Source organism: Momordica charantia (assembly GCF_013281855.1).
Source record: "Momordica charantia cultivar OHB3-1 chromosome 4 unlocalized genomic scaffold, Mcharantia_2.0 BLBB01000004.1, whole genome shotgun sequence".
In the NCBI taxonomy this organism is placed as follows: Eukaryota; Viridiplantae; Streptophyta; class Magnoliopsida; order Cucurbitales; family Cucurbitaceae; genus Momordica; species Momordica charantia.
The window spans coordinates 14,302,714-14,325,951 of NW_028275162.1; the positions used below are offsets into that span (position 1 = coordinate 14,302,714).

General features: G+C 41.0%; 1 long non-coding RNA gene across 1 annotated transcript; it reads right to left on the bottom strand.

Annotated features, from left to right (window-relative positions):
- Window positions 1–15,554: 15,554 nt before the first annotated feature.
- Window positions 15,555–21,445, bottom strand: LOC148211893 (uncharacterized). The gene is made up of 3 exons (XR_015790512.1): window positions 20,849–21,445; window positions 20,720–20,765; window positions 15,555–15,825 (listed from the first exon to the last, which is right to left on the bottom strand). It is a non-coding gene; the product is annotated as an uncharacterized LOC148211893 (long non-coding RNA).
- Window positions 21,446–23,238: the final 1,793 nt, after the last annotated feature.

Consider the following 23,238-nt stretch of genomic DNA (forward strand, 5'->3'; position numbering starts at 1 on the left):
GGGTTTTTAGATCCAATTGGCTATTGTTTTCTTATCATTCATGTTAAAACCATAGGTTAAAAATAATGTGCATAAGAAGTACATTAGAACTATAGGTTATACGAGAGAAGTGTTATAGAATATGATTCTATTTTTATGATAAATAATTAAGTGTTAATTATTTATTTGATTAATATATATATGTTAATTAATTATTAATTGGATTAATAATTAATAATTATTTATTAATTAATATTATTAATTAATAAATTATTTTTATATTTTAATTATTATATATATATTATATATATATATTAATCATTTATAAATATATATATATATATTATTAATATTAATTATATTCATATAATAATAATATGTATTATTATTAAACTCCCCTGCAAAATTGCAGGGGAGTGGGAGGTTTTGTGACGTGGGGAGTTACCCCACGTCACCCGTCTTCTTCTTCTCCATGTGTTGGAGACTGGGAAGAGCTGTTTTTTACAGAACAGAAAAAAAACTCCCATCATTTTCTCTCAAAATTCTTTCAATTTCTCCCGCTCTTCTATCAAGGTTGATAAGCGCCAAGGTTGCTCGGGTTTACAAAGCTAGAGGTCCTTCTAGGATCCTTGCAAACATTCACAAAAACGACTAACTTACCGAATGATTCCAACCAAGAGTAAGGTTAGAAGATGAATCACTCTTAGATCGGACTTAGAATCTACGATGGTCACTCCTAGATCCTAAGACGACTCACTCCAGAATTAGCTTGATCGAGACTAATCCAATGAATCGGTTTAACATCAAACCTAAAGCAAGATTTGAAAGAAGCAACACCAAAAGTGTTAAGGAACAAAAGTTCTTGAATTTCAATATGTTTTAATCTTCCAAAACAAGGTGGTTACAAGCCTTTAAATAGGCCAAAGGGTCGTTCAACATGAGGAACACCAAAAGTCTTTCAAATCCTATTTAATGCAAATTGTAGAAAATAAGACATGCAAATTAAAACATGATTGCACATCAAACTAGACAACTAAATGTGAATCCAAAAACGTAAAATTGCTTTAAATTGTCTTGGAAATCACATGTAGGAGGCGCTTTACGTTTGGATGAGATTTGATAAGCTTTGACATCACAAACTCCCAAGAGGTGCAATCTGCAAAGGCACCTGTTCACCAATCTGCACACTTTTTTTGTCCTCCGTGCCATCTCTCAAAATAGACAACTTTTCCCGTGCCATATTTGCTCCATTCTCTTCTTGACTCATTAAATTAACATTGTAAAGAATTTTTGCCTCAGAAATCTTTGTCTCCTCGTGTGCATTAGCTAGCCTTTGAAGATGTATTATGAAAACCTCTTGAATCTTTTTTGCTTTGCTTCTTGTAATTGGTCCCCTGGGTACAGTCAATGGATCCGTGGTTGGATTTGCATCGTCCCCCCTTTCTTTAAAAGGATTTGTCCCCAAATCAAGGTCTTCATTTCCTACATCAAAAGGAGTCAAATCAGCCACATTAAAAGTAGAACTTACATTATACTCACCTCGAAGATCCAATTTGTACGCATTGTCATTGATCCGTTCAAGCACTTGAAAAGGACCATCTCCTCTTGGTTGAAGTTTTGACTTCCTCTGATCTGGAAACCGTTCCTTTCGTAGATGAACCCAAACCCAATCACCTGGGTTAAAAATAACTTTCTTTCTCCCTTGGTTCTTGCGACTTACTAGCTTTCGATTCTTGTTCTCAATCCGTTCCTTGATCTCTTTGTGTAACGTTTTGATGTATTCGGCTTTAGACAAAGCTGCATCACTTGTAAACATATTAGGTGGCAAAGGTGTTAAATCTAAAGGAGTTAGAGGATTAAAGTCATAAACAACCTCAAATGGTGAACAATGGGCGGTGCTATGTACAGCTCTATTATATGCAAACTCCACAAAAGGTAGAGTCTCTTCCCAAGACTTAAGATTTTTAGAAATGAGTGACCTAAGCAAGGCTCCTAATGTTCTATTAACCACTTCAGTTTGACCATCGGTTTGTGGGTGACAAGTTGTAGAAAACAAAAGCTTGGTACCCAATTTGCCCCATAAAACTTTCCAAAAATGACTTAAAAACTTAGCATCTCGATCACTAACAATGGTTTTAGGAACGCCATGTAGTCTAACCACTTCCCTAAAGAAAAGATTAGCGATATTAGTAGCATCATCTGTTTTGTTACATGGAATGAAATGTGCCATTTTACTAAACCTATCAACCACCACAAAAATGCTATCATGATGTCTTCTAGTTTTTGGTAACCCCAAAACGAAATCCATGCTAATGTCAACCCACGGTTCACTAGAAACTTCTAAAGGTGTGTAATGACCATGTGGTTGAGTCTTAGACTAGGCCTCCTTACATTTGAAACATTGCTTGCACACTTTGTTCACATCTTTCCTCATTTGTAACCAATAAAATTGTTCACACAACATGCTATATGTTTTAAATTCTCCAAAATGTCCCATAAGTCCTCCCCCATGAGCCTCCTTTACAAGCAACTCCCGAATGGAACACTTAGGAATACAAAGCTTACCTTTCCTAAAAAGCATACCGTCAAACACAAGATAATCATGTATATTTTTCCCTTCCAAACATTGCTCATACACATCATAAAATTCCGATTTCTCAACTTTGTACAACTCAATCATATGCTTAAAACCAAGAATTTTTGCACTAAGTGAAGAAAATAGAGCATACCTCCTTGATAATGCATCGGCCACTACATTGTCCTTACCTTTTTTGTAATGAATGACATAAGGAAATGTCTCGATGAACTCCACCCATTTAGCACGCCTCCGATTTAACTTTGTTTGGCTTTTGAGGTGCTTCAAACTTTCATGATCGGTATGGATAACAAACTTTTTTGGCCATAAGTAGTGTTGCCAAACTTGTAAAGCCCTCACAAGTGCATGGAGTTCCTTGTCATAAGTTGGGTAGTTAAGCTGTGCTCCATTTAGCTTCTCACTAAAGAACATGATCGACCTTTTTTCTTGCATCAAAACAGCTCCTATACCTATCCCACTTGCATCACATTCAATCTCAAAAGATTTGTCAAAGTCAGGCAAAACAAGACAAGGTGCATTGCTCAATTTATCTTTCAATTCATTGAATGCATTTTCTTGCTTTTCTTTCCACTCAAATTTAGCATGCTTCTTAACAAGTTCATTTAATGGTGAGGCTATGCTACTGAAATCTTTAATAAACCTCCTATAAAAACTAGCCAACCCATGAAAAGACCTTACCTCGGTTGCATTGGTGGGTGTTGGCCACTCTCGAATAGCCTTTACCTTTTCCTCATCAACTTTCACCCCATCCTTTCCAACAATGAACCCTAAGAAGTTGACTTAGTCTTGACAAAAACTACACTTTTTGAAGTTGGCATAAAGCTGTTCTTCTCTAAGTTTTAGTAAAATTGTCTTGACATGCAAAATATGATCATTCAAGCTTTTTGAGTAAACAAGAATATCATCAAAGTATACAACCACAAATTTTCCAATGTATTCTCTCAAAACATGATTCATTAGCCTCATAAAAGTACTTGGTGCATTAGTAAGGCCAAATGGCATAACAATCCATTCATACAACCCAAACTTTGTTTTGAAACCTGTTTTCCACTCATCTCCCACATGCATTCGAATTTGATGGTAACCACTTTTAAGATCTATTTTTGAAAACAGATTAGGACCATGTAATTCATCTAACATGTCATCCAATCTAGGAATAGGATGTCGATACTTTACCGTGATTTTGTTGATGGCTCGACAATCAACACACATCCTCCATGTGCCATCTTTCTTGGGTACCAAAATTACCGGAACCGAGCAAGGACTCATACTTTCTCTAACATAACCTTTCTCCATGAGTTCTTCCACTTGCCTTTGAATCTCCTTGGTTTCGGTGGGATTGGTCCTATAGGCAGCCATGTTTGGGAGAGTTGCACCTGGTATAAAGTCAATTTGATGTTCAATCCCTCTAAGAGGAGGTAAACCCGTAGGTGCATCTTCATGGGGAAACATGTCATTAAATTCCTGCAAAAGAGACTTAAATGCACTTGGCAAAACATCATGAGATTTTTGTTTCAATTGCTAAACACATACCTTTGCACATAAGCACAAAATGTGGCTCTTGGGTTAACAACACATTTCTCAATTCACTCTTTCTTACAATCAAACTCACATTCTTTCTTTTCAACTCATCTTTTTTTTCTTCTTGATTTTTACTCTCATTTTGCCTTTCACTCTTCTCTTTTTTTTCACTAGTCTCACTTTTGCTCTCTTCTCTCCTCTCTTTTTCTTCAAATTCTTTTCTTTTCTTCTCTAATTTCAAGTGGTCACAATGTACTTCAAATGGAGACAATGGAAGTAAAGTAAATTTCTTTCCTTTCAAAGTAAAACTATACTTGTTCAACAGCCCATCATATGTGACCTCTCTATCATATTGCCATGGTCGGCCCAATAGTCTATCCCCCGCATTCATAGGGACAACATCACAAAGGACTTCATCTTTGTATCTTCCCAATGTAAAAGGAATAAGAGCTTGGGAGTTTACCTTTAGTTCTCCTTTGTTTGTCAACCATTGAAGTTTGTATGGTTTTGGATGTGGACGTGTAGCAAGTTGAAGTCTCTTAACAAGAAAACTACTTACCACATTTGTGCAACTTCCACTATCAATCACCAAGCTACACAGATTTCCTTCAATTAAGCATCTTGTGTGAAACAAGTTTTCCCTTTGATCTTCAACTTTCTCTTCCTTGATTTGTACACTAAGTACCCTTCTTGTTATCAAGGATATGAAGTTACCTTCTTCAATATACTCTTCATCACGTTCTTCAAATTCTTCATCATGTTCCTCACAATCATCATCCGAGTCCATTACACCATTTCTTATCACCATAACTTTTATTGACACAATCTTTACTCATGTGTCCAAACCCTTTGCACTTCCAACATTGAATAGAACTAGTCTTTTCCCTTACCTCCTTTGGAGGTTCATTCTTTTTAGTATTGGAACTTTCTCCCTCCATTCTTTTGGCAGCTACGAACTTTCCTTTTGGTTGCAATGATTCATTCCTATTCACAAAACCAGCCTTGTTCCAAGCATTAGAATTGGAATATGTATTAGCTTTAGATGTGTACCTTTTTGAATACTCCTTTTCTTCCTTCAATTGATCTTCAATTTTGACAGCATAATGGTACATATCTTCTAGGTAAGGCGGTGGATTTCTATCAACAGCATGAGCAATTTCTCAATTCAAACCTCCAAGGAATCTAGACATGGTGTCTTCCTCTTCTTCTCGGATTTGGGTTTTTAGCATTAAGGTCTCCAACTCTTGATAATACTCAGCAACACTTTTCGTTCCCTGCCTCAAAGCTTGCAGTTTAGTTTTCAAATCTCTTTCATAGTGTTTTGGAATGTACCTCCTTCTCATGGCTTCTTTGAGTTCTTCCCAAGTGTCTAATGGATCCTCCTCCTTCCTTCTTCTTTCTAATTTGAGATTTTGATACCATTCACCGGCATGATTGGTGAATTCAGCAATGGCGAGTCTCATCTTCGTATTCTCACTATATGTATAGCAATCAAACACATGTTCTATCTTCCTTTCCCATTGCAAGTAAGCATCGGGGTCCGCCGTTCCACTAAAGGGTGGAATTTTGAGTTTAACTCCGCCATCCCTATTTTCATTTAATCTTTCCAATCTTCTAGGTTGCATGACGTTGGCAAAGTTATTTCGTCCTCTTCCTCTCCCATTTCTTCTTCCTCCAACTTGTCTTTCTTGTTCAGCAAGGTCAAACGCATCATCTTCTTGTAAGGCTCGTTCTTCTCTTTGTTGTTGCGCTCTCCTTTCTTGTCTATCTTCCATCATCATTTCCATCATTCCTTGAATTGCTTGAAGAATCACCATGTTAGGATCTTGCGGTACTTGTGGTACTCCATCCTGTGCCATTTTGTTAGAAACAATAATAATGATAATAAGGACCTTACCACTCTTCTCACGAAGATTTCACTCAAGGACACTCGTGTTTATCACTCAAGGGTAGGCTTTTGGTACTAGGTCAAAGATGTAAGGGTTGGCTTAAATTTTGGTGCAATCTTGCTTAAAGCTTGATATAACTAATTCAATGATCAACTCTCACAAACTAAGACTACAGAAACTCAATCTTAGGATAAACAACTTGATAATTTAAACAAAACACAACATAATGAAAAGAACCTTTCGCGTGCCTCGGATCTTCAAATGCTTTTTTTTTTCTACGGTTTTCTTTCTTTTTGCTACTGTTTTTGTTTCGTTTTGCTACTGTTTTTTCTTTCTTTTGCTTCTGTTTTTTTTTCCTTTTTTTTTCTTTTGCTTCTATTTTTTTTTTCTTTGCTAATGATCCGAGAGCAAAATACAAGAATTTCAAGACAAGTTATGTCTTGTTACACTTTGTAAGAAACTACTTTCGAAAAAGGAAAATAACAGAAAAATAAAATTAAATAAAGTAAAGATATTTCACCTCTAGAACCGGCCAAAGGATGTCGACCAATGCTCTGATACCAAATGATAAGCGCCAAGGTTGCTCGGGTTTACAAAGCTAGAGGTCCTTCTAGGATCCTTGCAAACATTCACAAAAACGACTAACTTACCGAATGATTCCAACCAAGAGTAAGGTTAGAAGATGAATCACTCTTAGATTGAACTTAGAATCTACGATGGTCACTCCTAGATCCTAAGACGACTCACTCCAGAATTAGCTTGATCGAGACTAATCCAATGAATCGGTTTAACATCAAACCTAAAGCAAGATTTGAAAGAAGCAACACCAAAAGTGTTAAGGAACAAAAGTTCTTGAATTTCAATATGTTTTAATCTTCCAAAACAAGGTGATTACAAGCCTTTAAATAGGCCAAAGGGTCGTTCAACATGAGGAACACCAAAAGTCTTTCAAATCCTATTTAATGCAAATTGTAGAAAATAAGACATGCAAATTAAAACATGATTGCACATCAAACTAGACAACTAAATGTGAATCCAAAAACGTAAAATTGCTTTAAATTGTCTTGGAAATCACATGTAGGAGGCGCTTTACGTTTGGATGAGATTTGACAAGCTTTGACATCACAAACTCCCAAGAGGTGCAATCTGCAAAGGCACCTGTTCACCAATCTGCACACTTTTTTTGTCCTCCGTGCCATCTCTCAAAATAGACAACTTTTCCCGTGCCATCTTTGCTCCATTCTCTTCTTGACTCATTAAATTAACATTGTAAAGAATTTTTGCCTCAGAAATCTTTGTCTCCTCGTGTGCATTAGCTAGCCTTTGAAGATGTATTATGAAAACCTCTTGAAGCTTCTTTGCTTTGCTTCTTGTAATTGGTCCCCCGGGTACAGTCAATGGATCTGTGGCTGGATTTGCATCAAAGGTGCTACCACAAGCACGATCCCGAGGCCCAAGAGGATAGTGAGGAAGATCCGGTGGTGGTGTTCGAGGGGAACTCACTGAAGAAACGTTATTCAAAGGTTTGATTTTTCCCCTGTATTTCCTTCTTTCCATTTGGATTTGGTATCCCGAAAATCAGCAACGAAGATCCGCTTTCGCTCCGGGAATCACATCCCTTCAGGGAGAAGCTAGGCCTACCACTATAACTCTTCAACTGACAGACCGTTCCATCACTCATCCAGAAGGGAAGATTGAAGATGTATTGGTACAGGTAGATAAGTTTATATTTCCTGCTGATTTCATAATCCTTAACTATGATGCAAATAAATAAGTGTCAATCATCATTGGAAGACCATTCCTAGCCACCGGGAGAGCATTAGTAGACGTACACAAAAGAGAGGTCACCATGTGTGTGAAAGACCAAGAGATCAAATTCTCAGTGTATGACTCCATGTAGTACCCTGTGGAAGCTGAAGAGTGCTCTATGCTGAAAATTCTAGATGAAACATTGATAGAGACGCTGAGCTAATAAGCTATGCTGGAACAGTCGGGTCGTAGAGGAAGAGTTATGCTAGAGCATACTGTAAGCAGGGATGCTGAAGCCCAAGCAGGTTTTACTGGTGGGGATAAAATGCACATCATTGTAGAGGAAAAGCCACCAAGCTTACTTGTAGAAGAGCCACCCGACATCGAGCCTACTTTAAAAGGTCGTGCATCAAAGACGAGAACATTAAAAGAGAGCTACAATCATCATGCAACAAAGAAAAAAAAGGCAAAACCACAAGTCACAACTTCCAAGAAGAACAAAAAGGTAGAAAAGGGAACTTCTGTTTCCTCAACTGAGAGGAAAAGGTAAGCTATTTATGTTCTACAGGAGCCTACCCCAGCAGCAAAGAGAGGGAAAAAGATGATGGATCCAAAGAGGAAGATCAGCCCACGGGCAACTCGTTGGATGAGAAAGAAGACAAAGGAGATTGACATGCTTGACATACAAGAGGAATTACCTTTCCCTTTTGCTCATTTTGATAACTCATAACCCCCATGATATTTTAAATTTAGGTTTTTACTTTATGTCGTTTATTTTCATTTATTTTTATTTTTGCAATTTAATTTTCCATGCATTCATATTTAGATTTTTGTAGTTTAATGTGTCTACCCCTCCCCCAAATTATATTTTGAGTGCTTAAATGAATTGAATTATGATTATTCTTGCATCTGCTATTCTATGCATCTTGTTCTTGCCCTGCCTTCTTAAGTAATAATGTTGCCAATGCATCTTTAGTCTTCAATTTAGCTTTTTGCTAGAGCATCAGCTTGCAGGCAGTGACTGTTTTTGTTCCTGCTCTAGCTTAGGTTCCAGTACGAAGGCCCCAGCAGCATCCTGTGAGTACAATTCCAAAACAGAGAACACTTAGTTGATAGGCTTCAATAATTTACCTATCCGAGCCAACCACTACCTTAGTATCACCATAGAGTAAATCCTTCTTTTTCACAAGCTTTTTAATGTCCCTTTACACCATCTATATTTACCTTACGAAAAATGCCCTTGATGTAAATCGATTTTTCTTAGTTCTAAGTTTAGAGGTATGCGGGAACATCCTATATCCTGTTGTCAATCGCATTAGGGACAATGCTACGTTTTAAGTCAGGGGATGTGTGCGCGCTTGCTTTGTTTTTGTAAGGATAAGCTTGTAATATATAACTATGAATCTTTCTAATCCTGTAATTCAACCTTATTCAAAATAATCTTTAAAAAAAAAGTTCTTAAAGAGGCTGCCGGACAGGAAAGGCTAGTAGCCCATAGTTGAAAAGCTATGATGGTAATAAAAGGGTGGTGCCTTAGGCAAGCGAGAGAGAGTTAGAGAAGTGTATCTCTAGGTGAGTTGATGCTTTTGAAGAGGAAAGTAGGATGATGCTAGAGCTGTAGGAAAGAGCCTTTGCTAGAGCTAAAATAAGGATTTAGTTGCTCTCTTATAGATGTTTTTAGTGAAAACATATTCATAGGCTATAATATGTGCTGGCAGTAAGTGTGAAAGTAGAAAGCAGTCCTTGATGCAAGATGTATGTTCATTAGATGCAAGTTCTTTTCATATTTCAGGGATGCTAGAGTTAATCATGCTTGAGGACAAGCAAAGTTTTAAGTTTGGGGGTGTGATAACTCTCCATAAGAGAGTGTTTTGTGGTATAATTTGGGAAATTGTGGTGTGTAAATGTGAGAGTCCTTATCAAAAGACCATGAAAAATAGAAGAAATCACTTAGTTAGGTCCTTCATCTATTAGAATTCTCAATTCCCTCATTTTGAATCAATTATGCTTAATTATGGATGTTTTGTATAGGAATAGGACAATTTGTTTAAGGCAAGCAAAGTGCTTTCAAGGCTGTGAAAGTGTTGCTCGAACATGGAAGGAATATGCATTTATGCTGGAGCCGGAAGCCACTTAGGATGCTCTAGAGCATGTGACTACACAGTAATTTATTTGCACCAGTTTTACCGTGTCCGTACAGCCTCCTGGTGGTGCCCTAATTTTTAAAGACATGATATAAATGGCAGAACAGTGCCCAACCGCCATAGAGAGCCCCATAACAGAAAATCAATTTGGGCAACGAAATTGGAGAACATTCCTCACCCATTTTGAGGAGAAGCCAGCGAAGAAGAAGTCAATCCTTGCGTCTCACTGAGCTGGGGGAATCTTCACTGCTGCTGAAGCTTCCTTACTTAATGGGCTACATTTCTTCTCTACCCATTCTTCTCTTTTCTTTTGTTATGAACTAAACCCCATCTTCGGGGGGGATGAACTCCTTGTAGCTCTTGTATATTTATGTTTTAGTAACTCATATATATTTATGTTGATTTAATAGAGGTGTTTTTATTATTTCATCTTACTGATTTTGTTTAGCCAACATTATTGGTTTGTTATGCCCATTTGAGGCTTGGGAAAGTCCTTGTGTTGTGTGTTTGCCTCTATTTGCGTAAGATTTCTCTCTTTGAAGTAGAAGGGTGAGTACTTAGGGATGAGACTCACCCTTTCGTGCCTATAAACTGTTCGTATTGCTTGTTTAGTCTACAACGAGAATTGGGGTTAAACATGTTTAGGTATCTCGGGAAAGAGCCATGTCGGTTTGGGCATTCAGCATTTTGAGTTTACTAGAGCATAACTAGAAGTGAGTGAGAGCATTAGAGTGATTCCCCCTCGATTTACCTTCATTTCGCATTTATTTCGCATTTTCTGTCTGCTTTCCATTTTCGGATGCTCTAGGGTAGAATCGCAGAATATTTCTATTCTTGTTCATTTTTATGTTTTCATCATTTACTGTTACAGCATCCAGATGACTCTAAACAAATTATTTTTATTTTACTTTTTGGTATTCTTATTTACTATTTAAAGTAAAACTCTAATCCCTGTGGAGACGACCTTGTTTTTATACTACAACGAATTATTTAGTGTATACTTGCACTAATTTTCCTTTAGTTGTGAGGAATCGAACAAGTTTTTTATCAACTACTGCCCAATAGTTAGTAACTACCTAACCGCCTATCAAAATGGCTCAGCAGATATGTCTCACGCACACTGTCTATAAAAGGACATCCACTTCTCTCAATCAGGTAAGCTATTCTGTGTGAAGCCGACTAATTGAGTTTGTGCCTCACTGACTTGAGTTTCAAAGTATCTATTTCTTATATGTAGGACTTTCCTCACACACTCGCTCCTCGATACTTGTCCAAGTTGAGATGTGGCCGATTCTCAAAGCTAGGTAAAATTCAACATGAACAGTCCCCAACTTTGTATCTCTCTCTAAATTTTTTCACCTCTCTAATATATAATTATAAACATAATTTTTTGAGGGGAAAACCGGACAGCCACGTGGAGGACCATGATTCGCTATTAGGGAATGACCCTAAGTATATTTTATGCAGCTCTACCTCGAAACCCTCCGAGGTGGATGATTTAGCCATTTTCTCCAAGAAACAAGTTCTTCTAGGAGCAAATGTCCGAGTTCGATCTGCTCGAACCCAACATATCCGATCTCAAATCCGACCAAGGTAACCGCTTGTCGTAACCCCTGTCGGAATCTAAACCTATAAATAGAGGGTTTCATTTCACCATTATGTATCGAATTTCTCCTCGAACTTAATATTGACTCCGAGATGCTTACTAACTTGAGTGTCGAAGCTTTTGCCCTCTAGTGCAGGTTGTCCCTTAGAGGTTCAGGTTCGAGCGAGGACTGAGTTCGAGTTTGACCAAATTTGACGTTGTGCAATTTCTTGCACAAACATTTGGCACCGTCTGTGGGAAAGGACAATTCAAGTCATCCCAACAACTAATTGATCCGAGATGGTTCGGCCAGCTGATTCTACAAACACGGCAGAATGGAGGGGTCTAAATGGAAACAACGGCACTCAACGCGAGGTTGATAGCGGAGGATCAGGCTATGGTAGGACAAGAGGTGGATCCACCTCGGAGGTCGACTCGCAGCGTGAATACGACCCTGCCTCCAACACATCCGAAGCCCAGCAAGACTAACCGAGGTTGGGGTGGGATCTCTAAGAAAGCCACACGAAGGGCCGTCCCAACTACGTACCCAGAGGTTCTCGCTACTCTTCAGCGGGAACTTGATGACATGTGCAATCGAGTGCGCACTATGGAAGAGACTTATAATGAAATGATGCGAGCGAACCGAACTGGGTCCGAATCCAAGGTCCCAGGCGGGACAGACGATCTGCCATATGACGGAGATGACCAAGATCCACCTGTTCACCCTGAAGACGATAAACGCATTGTCGACAATGGGGGGGTCGAGTACAGTCAACGAGAGCACGACCTTAGAAAGCATCTTGTTGACAAAAAAAGGAATTCCATCTCGCGAGGTCCGGAGATCTCATCATCCTGTTCCCGGAAGTACTCCAACTCCAACCTCCAAACTCAGTCACGGTACAAACCTTTGACGCTAGAGGGGGTGATTACCAGGAAAGAGTTCAACCTGATGAAAAACAGGTTTGACAAGCAAGTAGAGGCACTCAAGGCGAAGTGCGAAAGGAAAGAAAATCCATTCGATGATCGCAGATGGGTGCGTCACCGTTCACCTCGGACATCTTGGAGGCACCTATTCCTCCAAAGTTCAAAACACCCGCTATGAAGCCCTATGATTGGTCCAAGGACCCTAAGGACTGTGTCGAGGTCTTTGAAGGCCTCATGGACTTTCAAGCGGCGTCCGACGCCATCAAATGTCAAGCATTCTAAATCGCTCTTACAGGAAGTTCTCGGCTCTGATGGTTGCCGGTAAGGTCGATCTCGACCTACAGTCAACTAAGGAAAGAGTTCATCAGCCAAGTCTTTTCTCAGCACTATGGTAGAAAGATAGCCACTCATCTCGCCACCATTCAATAGAAGGAAGGCGAAACTCTACGGGAGTATGAGACCCGCTCCAGGAGGAGCAGCTCAAGGTCGCGCATTGCTCCGATGACTCAGTCATATGCTACTTCCTCACCTGCCTGGCCGATGAGACTTTGACTGTTAAGTTGGGTGAGGAAGCGCCATCAACCTTCACTAAGGTCTTACAGAAGGCCAAGAAGGTCATATATGGACAAGAGCTGCTCAGAACGAAGTTCGGTCTGACGGACAAAAGGTCCGACCAGAAGAAATCAAACAATCAGGACAAAGGGAAGTTTGATTCCAAGTCTAAGGACAAGGGGTCGTCTTCTCAGCCCTCTCAGAGCCGATATGACTATAGGAGGTTCGATTCGGACTCCAACCGAAGAGGGCCCTATGAAAGATACACCCCAACTACCATTTCGATCTTCGAGATTCTCAATAATATCGAGAAGAATGGGTTGGCGAAACTCCTCAAGCGACCTAATAAGCTCATAGGAGATCCCGAGAAACACAATAAGGACATGTACTGCCGTTTTCAACGCGATCACAGCCACGACACCTCGAGTTGCTGGGAGTTGAAGCGTTAGATTGAAGACTTAATTCAAGATGGTTACTTCAAGAAATATGTCGGCAAGCCGGGTTCGAGCTCGATAGAAAAGAAAGAAGAGATGAAGCGTTCAAAGATGCCACCTCGAAGGGATGACCGACCTGCGGTCATCAATACGAACTTTGGAGGCCTAAGTGGGGGCCAATCTGAAAATAAGAGGAAGGAGCTTGCCAGAGAAGCTCTTCGCTAAGACTGCGTCGTCCAGAAGCAGAGGTCGACATGCCCCAACTCTTTCTCAAACTCCGACCTAGAGGGGGTTCACTTGCCCCACAACGACGTCTTGGTGATCTCGCCACTCATTGACCATGTACAGGTCAGGAGGGTGCTAGTTGATGGAGGCGCTTCTGCCAATATCATGTCTCTTACCACCTATCTAGCACTGGGAGGACCAGGGCACAACTGAAGAAAAGTCTAACGCCCTTAGTTAGATTTGGGGGGGAATCTGTCACCCCCGAAGGTTGCATTGACCTCCTCATCACAATCGGCCAAGGTGACACCCAGGTTACTCAGATGGCCGAGTTCGTGGTGATTGATGGCAGATCTGCTTCCAATGCCATATTTGGATGGCCAATCATCCATTCGCTTCAGGCTATTCCGTCAACTCTGCACCAAGTCATTAAGTATTCAACTATCTACGGGGTCGAAATGATCCGAGGAGAGTAGAAGACATCCCAAGAGTGCTATATCTTCTTCTTTTGATCCGACCTTCCGAGGACGAACTGGCCAAAGTTAGCCAGCGTGAAGTAGCTACGCCCATTGAGGAGTTGGAGCTTGTCCCCTTGCTCAGCTCGGAGAAGCAAGTGAGTATAGGCACCAAGCTGGGGGCCGCTGATAGGGAAGAGCTCATCTCCTTCCTCAGGTCGAACTCGAACGTGTTCGCATGGTCCCACGAAGACATGCTCGGCATCGATCCGAAGATAATGGTTCATCGCCTCAACATAGACCTATCATTCCGACTGGTTAAGCAAAAGAGAAGACCTGTAAATAAGAAGAGGAGTGATGTAATTGTTGAGGAAGTAAACAAATTGCTTTAAGCTGAATACACAAAAGAAATTTTGTATCCCGAGTGGATCTCAAACGTTGCCTTAGTTAAAAAATCGACGGAAAGTGGAGAATGTGTGTAGACTTCACCAATCTTAACAAGGCATGCCCAAAAGATTGCTTTCCAATGCGAAGGATTGATCAGCTCGTAAACGCTACAGTCGGGCACGAGCTGCTTACCTTCATGGATGTCTACTCTAGATACAATCAAATAAAGAAGCACGAACCAGATCAAGTTCATACCCCCTTCATAACCGATCAAAGCATGTACTGTTACAAGGTCATGCCATTTGGCCTAAAAAATGTAGGCGCGACTTATCAAAGAATGGTAAACAAAATGTTCGCCAACCAGATTAGACGCAATATGGAGGTGTTGGGTGTGTTGCCCTAAACTCGTAGTTTGTATTTTGTAAAAACAAATTTATATTCAATAAAGTTTTATTCAATAAATTTGTTGTTGAATTCATAGCATTCCATTGTCCAAAATCCAATAAACTAAACATCCGAGGTTATTTGAGTGTAACCGGGACAGTATATGTACTGGGTATATATTTGATATACCCCTGATATACGAGGTATATATTTGATATACCCTAATATACAAGTGGATAATGTCCCGTGAATAACCTAAAGGGTCTATAGTATATGGATAAGGCTGGGTACCTTATCCTGGCAGCACTATGGATACAGCCCACTCTGTAAAGGTTACAGACGACTCGATCCAGGTAGTTCGTGTGGAGACATGCGAATTGGGTATCCTATACAATGAGTTTGTATAAGAACGGACTACGAAATAGCCAATCTTTAGATGTAACACCGTTAACTAATAGATTGCTGTTTCTTAGGATGACCAGACAACTCATTCTCAATTGTGAGTGAGTTATGGACTCCTGCCCGTGAGGGCTCGTCCTTTGATTTGTATGGGTGAGAGTGGCCCGAGATGCTGTGTAAAGATCCGAATTTCTGATACGTTTAACGAAGTAACGGCCCTATAACGCTTACTGAACCCTCCTATTTAAGGTAACCAAAATGTAATGTTCTCTTAAAGCAACATACAAAATGGAGGTACACAACAATGGAATATCTAGAAAATAATACCCGCCTCAGTGGTCAGGAATCCAATCAAAAGGAACTAATTGTTGGTCTCGTAATCCAAAATACATCAGTAAAACGAATAGTAAAAATACCCATAAAGCTATAAGAGAAAGTGTCATTTTAGTTAACCCAATGTTTAATTCCCCTTTTAATTCATAGCAATGAGATTTTAACAATGTCTGCAATGCACGACATTATTCCCTAGTCTAACCAACACAGCTAGTGATCCCTCCTCAGTCAGACCTCTTCCACATCATCACCACGGTCGGCCTTGTTCACACCTGAAACAATTAAGGTAAAAGAGGGGGGGTGAGTACATAAAATACTCCGTAAGTAGCCCACCCTAACTAACACCACAACATGCTCGTAATCACAACCACATCAAATGGAAACAATAGCAGAACAAACAGATGGGCAGCACGGAATAATAATAATAGATTAACATTTCCATACAAGCAACCCAACGCCTAGACTCCCGGGACTCCAACCACACGACCCACTAGCTTGTGTCCCTACTTGAACTAACACTCACTCCCACTCTATGGTTATGGGTAGGCGCCGAGATCGGAAACTGCTGCTGTCCGGACTATTTTAGCAGTAAAAACCCACCAAAAATGATACCCACGATGCTGTGTGCAGCAAGGACCCGCACCACGACCCGCTGCTACCGGAATCCGCACCACCGCTGCTGCCCGACGCCCACGCACCACCGCTGCTGCCCGTCACCCGCCCGCCGCTGCTGCCCGACGCCCGCGCTCCGCTGCGCGCTCCGCTGTTGCCCGACACCCGCGCACACCCGCTGCTGCCGGAAAACAGTGCAATCGTTGCTGCCCGACGCCACGCAGCGCCGCTGCCCGGAGTCGCCCGCCGCCGCTGCATGCCGCGCCGCCTGCTGCTGTCAACCGGAGGAGGTAAGCCGCTACGTCGGAGGTCGCCGTCCGTCGAGTGCTTCGGGGTGGGTTGAGGCGCCGGTAGAAAAGAGAAAAAGAAAACTAAAACTAAAACGGTGGGGGAAGAGGTTCACGAATGGGAGGGGTTTTGGGGGCTAGGGTTTCTCCTTACCTTTCCTTTGTTTTTTTACAAGGAGGGACCCACTTGGACTAGAGTTTTTCTCTTTCCCTCTTGTTTTAAAACAAGCCCCACTTACATAGATACTTAATTTGGGCCCAATGAATCAGAACAATTGTAGAGAAAACAATTTCCTCGTTACACAATAATTAGATACGTAAATACACGTCAACACTCATAACAATCCCCACAGCAGCTCGAAATAAAATGAAATGAAACAATTAAATTGAATAAAAAGAAATTTCTAAGAAAGGAGGCCCGGAGGCTCGAGGGTAAACTAACCTGAGTAACGCGAGGCGTTACATGCTGACTCAATACTCCTACCATTTTGGGGACGAGACCGAGTGGGGAGCTGGGAACATAACTTCATCAGATGGAATTCACTCCTCTACGACTTTAGGAGAGTAGATGAGTGTTCCCTTAAATGCTGACTCCAGGACTTGAACAAGGGGCCCCACCCTCTCATTGCCCCGAGAGGGACTTCCGGTTATTAGTCGGACCATAACCGGGTTGTTCATTAGAGGAGCAGTGGTATTTAAGGAGTAAGATATAACTAGGGGTAAAACAGTAATTTGACCCAACATGACTTACGAGCACTCGTGAAGGATTGACTCGTCATTAATGGTCGTATATCCATGGACACGAAAACATTCTACAGTGAGAAGAGTGCAACTGCGGGTCTTTAGTGGAGTGACCCATAGTTAACGAATGTTGATTAACTCGGTCAATGAGTTTGACCGATTAATCTCGTATCATTGGAGCTTCGGATCTGTAGGTCTATTAGGTCCCCTTGCTAGCTCATAACAGGTAAAACAAGGATCAAGTTTTTGGAAGAATTTGAATGTTCAAATTACTTAAGGGATTATATGTATATTGATACATTATAATATATAGTTAATTATAAATTAAAACTATATATTATGAGAGAAATTATTTGAATGAGATTCAAATAAAACTAATATGAATAAGATTCATATTAAAACTATATGTTAAAAATAATGTGCATAAGATGTACATTAGAACTATAGGTTATACGAGAGAAATGTTATAGAATATGATTCTATTCATGTGATAAATAATTAAGGGTTAATTATTTATTTGATATATATATATATTATATATATTAATTATTAATATTAATATTAATATTTAACTCCCCTGCATTATTGCAAGGGAGTGGGGGAGTTATGCGACGTGGGGTAACTCCCCACGTCACTGGTTTTCTGCAAAACCCAAGAAAGGGATAGCAAGGAAGGTCGTTTGGTGGTGTTCGTTGGGAAATCGTTGAAGAAACGTTCCTCAAAGGTAATGGTTTTCCTCTGTATTTTCATCTTGAACTTTATGATTTTGTTTACCAAATTTCACGAACAACGGTCCGCTTCCACTCCGGGATTCACATCCCTTCAGGAGGTGTACGTGGATGACATGGTTGTAATGAGCAAACAGTCCAGGTCGCACTTGGCCGACCTGACCGAGACTTTCGAAGTCCTTCGCAAGTACCGGATGAAGTTAAATCTTGCCAAGTGTGACTTTGGAGTTTCGTCTGGGAAATTCCTTGGGTTTATGGTGAACAACCAAGGCATAGAAGCTAACCCATAGAAGATAAGGGCCGTGCTCGAGATGCAAGCCCCAAAAACCTTTAAGCAGCTGCAATGCCTTAATGGAAGAGTTGCTGCTTTAAACAGGTTCGACTCCAGGTCTACTGACAAGTGTCTTCCCTTCTTCAAAGTGTCGAGGAAGAAGGGACCATTCCAGTGGATGGCCCGGTGCGAGGCAGCCTTTGAAGAACTCAAGAGCTATCTTTGCGCGGCACCGTTGCTCGCAAAGCCTATGCCTGAAGATAGACTACATTTGTACTTGGTCGTGTCCGATAACGCAGTCAGCTCGGCCTTAATCAAGCAAGATGGAGTGCACCAAAGTCCGGTTTATTACACAAGCAAAGCCATGACCGAGGTCGAGACCAGGTATCCTCAAATGGAAAAACTGGCCCTCGCCTTATTCACCTCGACGCGTAGACTAAAGATGTACTTCCAAGCCCATACCGTGACCGTGCTCACGAACTTGCCCTTGAAGCAAGTCTTTCATAAGCCAGAAACATTTGGCCGCTTAATGAAGTGGGTCGTGGAGCTAAGTGAGTATGACACTCAATTCGAACCTCGAACAGTTGTGAAGGGGCAAGTTGTTGCGGACTTCATGGCAGAGTTCACGCCCCCACCTGCTCAAACCTCCGTGTCCGACCTGCCATGGACCATGTACGTGGATGGGTCATCCAACGAAAGAGGATGCGGTGCAGGAGTGCTCATGTTTGCTCCAGATGGCTGCGCTTCGAGTATGCCCTTCGCTTAAATTTTAGTACCTCTAACAATGAGGACGAATACAAAGCTCTTTTAGCCGGATTGCGTATGGCAAAGGGACTAGGTGTAACGCTCCCAAATTCACAACACTCATGGGGTAACATCGTTAAACTCTCAGTGCAGCCTTCTCCCTAATAACGAAACATAACGCAACAAATACCACAATTTAAGGGAACGACTCTTACTACTAACCCATTTTCAAAACAAAAGGTCTGCCCTCAGTGGGCTAACGTATCATATGTTAAGAAAAAACAAAAAAAAAAACCTATTGTTCGTCCCACTACCAAAACAACGGATAACCTCTATAAGTACATCTATAATCTACCTGGAACGAAAACAAACTAATCCTTTTTTTTGCAACAACAATAGTAATAATAAATAACGGACAAAAGTGACAAAGACTAGTCTACGACCAACAACCAGTTTCTATACATCCCGATAATCGAATCGCCCTCAACTATCCTAAACTTGAGTGACACAGCCTAGGTGGTCCTTGAAGGGATGTGAATCCCGGAGCGGAAGCGAATTTTCGTTGCTGATTTTTGGGACACAAAACCAAAATAGAAAGAAGGAAAAAAACAGGGGAAAAACAAACCTTTGAAGAACGTTTCTTCAGTGAATTCCCCTCGAACACCACCACTGGATCTTCCTCGCTATCCTCCTGGGTCTCGGGATCGTGCTTGTGGTAGCACCTTGATCGAAGAGAGGGAGAGATTGAGAGAATTTGAGAGAAATTCTGAGAGTTTTTGTTTTTTGTTCTATAACACCTTCTACCTCATTCTCCAACACTTGGAGGAGAAGAAGAAGGGTGACATGGGGTAACTCCCACGTCACAACACTTCCCACTCCCCTGCAAATATTAATAATAATATTAATATTAATATTAATATATATATATATATATATATATATTTATAATATATAATAATAATTAAAATATATATAAAATAATATATATATAAAATTAATTAATATAATTAATTATTAATCCAATTAATAATTAATAAATATATATATACATAAATAATTAACCGTAATTATTTATTATAAAATTAGAATCATATTCTAAAACATTTCTCTCGTATAACCTATAGTTTTAATGTACATCTTATGCACATTATTTTTAACCTATAGTTTTAATATGAATCGTATTCATATTAATTTTATTTGAATCTCATTCAAATAATATCTCTCATAATATATAGTTTTAATTTACAATTAACTATATATTATAATGTCTCAATTAGTGACGTATCAGCCCCCGACCATTTATACCCGAGGCCCTGACATTCACCCATTCACTTTCCCCAAGAATCCAACGTTCCTTATCATAACCAACTCTACATCAGCCCCTAGCCTGCGAACAGGGTCCAAAAATATGCTTCAATTACACCCACATCTCATAAGAAAATAATATGACTCAGACCAGCACGCTCGCATCATCAATGAACATTTATATAAACTGTACAAGCACGCTCACATCATAAGAAAACATAATCACAAAAATTCTATTATAACGTGCATCTTTTGTGTAAACACACATCATCCCACAACAATTCTCAGCAATTTAGCAAGGCAAAATTCCACCATTATCACCGACGAATATTCAACACTACACCAAGTATACAAATTAACACAAACGAGAGTTACCTAGCACAATAGCGTATCAAAATCAATATTAAACATCACAAAACAGCACATTAGAAACCAACTAGCACACATTAACGCACGCACACGCCTCTTGTCAACTTACTCACAACCGCGCCCCTAAGTTTTTGCGTCGATCACACACCTAGGCACTAAAACAGAAAAAAAAACAGCAAGTTACATATACGATTCAGCCTTCGAAATCAATTCTAAGAGGGTTCAAATGACTCATTACCACAAAATCGACTTCGTAAAGGTGTGGGTAACTTAGATCTAGCTCGCCAAGGTGTGGGTAGCCTAAATCGGGCTTCGAACGGATGTGGGTAAGCCCGAATGCCACTGAAACGCTGCTGTCCACGAGTTGCAGCAGAGGAAAAATACTCAAAATCCTCTTTCGACGCTGTTGAACGCTAAAACAACGTCTGGGTCATCCAAACCACGCTTCCACAGGTTGTGGGTTATCACCGAAACTCCGAGACGCCGCCAAAAACACCCAAACACAGCCGCCACACTCCAGTCCGCCGCTGCACCTGCTACGAATTTCGCAACCGCTGGAACGTCATGGGTTGCCGGCCGCCGCTGCTATGGGATCGTCGGGGATAGGCGAACGCCGCCGAGGATCGTCGGAGGGCTGCCGCAACACGGCGTTCACGGGTCTGCTCGAAGCCGCCGGAATGAGAAGACCCGCCGTCGAGCCTGCCGCCGCATGTAGTCGAGTTGCCGCTGATACCGCCGATCGCCGGAGGAAGAGAGGAAGTCGCCGCTGGTATCGCCGGTCGCCGGAGGAAGAGAGGAAGAGAAGGTGGTTGGCGGCTAGGGCAAGGGAAGGAAGAAAGAGATGGAAACCTAGTGTGTTTTTTTTTCTTTTTATTAATTTTCTTTTCCTTTGTTTTAAAACCAAACAACCCAATAAAAGTCCAACATAACCAAGCCCAAGAGAAAAAGAAACTCATCCAAACTTAAGATAAAACCAATCACGTGGAACCAAATATATATAAATTTAATTAAAGTCTAATTTAAAATTAAATGAAAATCTCCTGATTCGAGACTTAACGAACTTGAGGGACTCGGGGCGTTACATGTTGCGCCGCCGGAAAACACCCCGCGTCTCTGCTACCGCTGCGAAAGTCGCCGCTGCTGCCACGAACCGCGTCGCACGGTCTGCTTTTGCCGCCGAAGAAGGGGGTCATGCCGATCGTCGGGTAGGAGAGCTCGTGATTGGCGACGAGAGGAAGAAGAAGTGTGGACGGTGGCTCACGATTGGGGAAGAAATGGGTTGCTAGGGCTCCATTTTTTTTTCTTTTGTTTTTCTTTCCTTTTTCTTTTCTTTTTGTTTTACCTCTAACAAACAAGGAAAAAGCCCATTTACCCATCCTTTGAAAATAGCCCATGGGTAAAAGAATTGAAATTTCTATTTTTTTTACTTCTTTAACTAAGGGATAAAACCCGCCACCACCGCCATACCAATTAAAATAAGGTAATTCAATTTAAATACTTCGGAATAAATTTTTTTTTTACGAACAAAAGAAAAAAACTCGTGGCTAGAGGTTAACCTTACCTGAGTAATGCTGGGCGTTACACTAGGAGCCAACCATCTTCAAATTTTCAGCGACATTTAACTGATAATGAATCAAATTAAGGAAGAGTATCAGACAAAAGATCCTCGGATGGAGAAGTATATGGGAAAGGTCAGGTCGCACCTCGCCCACTTCTAAGCTTATAAAATCAGCCAGATTCTGAGGTCCGAGAACTCCAATGCTAATGCGATAGCCAAGTTAGCATCTGTCTACGAGATCGATCTGGCAAGGTCAGTCCCGGTGGAAATACTGGATAATCCTTCCATCTTGGAGCCAGACACGATGGAAGTCGACTCCTAACCTCCATCATGGATGGATCCGATCAGAGAATTCTTAGCAGGCAACGTGCCAACTGATCCAAAGGAAGCAAAGAAGATGTCATGGAGAGCAGCTCGATATAGGTCATTTGTCAGGGCTACTATTGGCCCACAATTGATCAAGACACGAAGGAGTTCGTGAAGGGTGTGACAATTGTCAACGCTTCGCAAATATCATCCATCAGCCCCATGAATTGCTGACTTCGATCTCAACCCCTTGGCCCTTTCCACAATGGGGAGTCGACATCATTGGACCTTTCCTATTGGGTAAGGGGCAGACCAAGTATGCAGTTGTAGCTGTAGACTATTTTACCATATGGGCCGAGGCTGCGGCGCTTTCCACAATCACGGAGGCCAGGGTCACGACCTTCATTTGGACGAACATTGTTTGTCATTTTGGAATACCCAACGCCATCGTAACAGACAATGGCAAATAGTTTGACAACGCAAAGTTTAAAGACTTTTGCAAAAAGCTCGGAATCAGCCATCTCTGCTCATCCCCGGCTCACCCTAAGGCCAATAGACAGGTGGAGGCAATTAGCAAAATTATCAAACTCAGTCTTAAGCTAAGGCTAGACGCAAGGAAATGTAGGTGGACGAGGAGCTACCTAAAGTACTCTAGTTCTACCAAAAAACACCGTGAGAGACAACGGGCGAGACTCATTTCTCTATGGCTTTCGGCTTCGAGGCCGTGGTACCGGTAGAGATCGGTATGCCCACTGAAAGAGTTG